Here is a 389-nt window from a genome sequence, read left to right on the forward strand (position 1 = left end):
GGCCCTGACTCTGGCCCTTAGACCATGAAAAGTTCGGATGGTTTCTCCAACCAGGATTATAGGTTTCTGAATATGGGTCAAACTTCTGACGATTATCAAACCTAATGTTATTATATAGAGCATTGGCTTGCTCTTCATTATTCTGGCCTTCCCAAAAAAGGCTCCAATCTACCACTAGTGTTACCCACTTCTAAAGCTTCTAACCTTTTCGTTATAGCAGCAATTTTGGCATCTGACTCATAGCCTCCTTCTACCCTATTAACGTTTCCTCTGCCGAGAAGAATTGTTTTCTGGGGTCCCCTACTACTTTCCCATTGTTGGGTCTTTTCGGCGACTTCATGCAAATATGTCATCGCGTCATCAACTGTTTGGTTCTCAAATCCACCAGT

The sequence above is a fragment of the Papaver somniferum genome, unplaced genomic scaffold, assembly GCF_003573695.1.
Source record: "Papaver somniferum cultivar HN1 unplaced genomic scaffold, ASM357369v1 unplaced-scaffold_29149, whole genome shotgun sequence".
In the NCBI taxonomy this organism is placed as follows: Eukaryota; Viridiplantae; Streptophyta; class Magnoliopsida; order Ranunculales; family Papaveraceae; genus Papaver; species Papaver somniferum.